Raw genomic sequence first — 636 nt, 5'->3', positions numbered from 1 at the left:
CTAAGGTAAGCCCCCCCGTCCCCCCCGGCCTCTGCTGTCCTCTGGGGAGCCCTCCGTGTGCCCCCGGCCCGGACAGGGCCCTACCCCCCCAGGAGAACCCCCCCGGGACAGGGCCTTTGCTCGCGCCCCCCCCATCCTCTTTTGACTCCCTTCGTTTTTTTCCTTTAAAGGAGAATCCCTTTTTAAAGCTTGTTTTATGCATTTCTGCACCCCACTTTTGGGTTGTGACCCACGGTTTGATCCACCCCCTGCCCGAGGCAGGACCGTCCCTCTCTGAACTGCCCTCTAAACTCTACCGACAACGACTGCTGACCGTCTGTCCCAGGACATCCGCGTGGTCATCCTGATTGAATCGACGTCAGATGAGCAGCTGTGTGCTTGGCTGCTCGCTTCACCCCTGATGGGCAGAGCGCCGCGTGGACGCCCTGGTCCCGGGGTGTTTTTGTACTGAGATTGACGCGGGCGCTTGTCCCAGGTCAAATGCAACCTCTGCCACTGGCCTGTTTGGGGCATGCTCATTTTCTTGCTTTCTGAAGGTAGCATCTGTCAAGAACGTGGCATTAGCTAACGAGGACTTCTGCCAAATTTGCCATCGGCATCGTTGCAGTTGTATGAGTTACTTGCCTGCCCCCCCTC

Source organism: Gavialis gangeticus, unplaced genomic scaffold (genome assembly GCF_001723915.1).
Source record: "Gavialis gangeticus isolate Ggan-Ray unplaced genomic scaffold, GavGan_comp1, whole genome shotgun sequence".
Lineage (NCBI taxonomy): Eukaryota > Metazoa > Chordata > Crocodylia > Gavialidae > Gavialis > Gavialis gangeticus.
The sequence above is the reverse complement of the archived record's forward strand: the minus strand, read 5'-3'. Positions refer to the sequence as shown.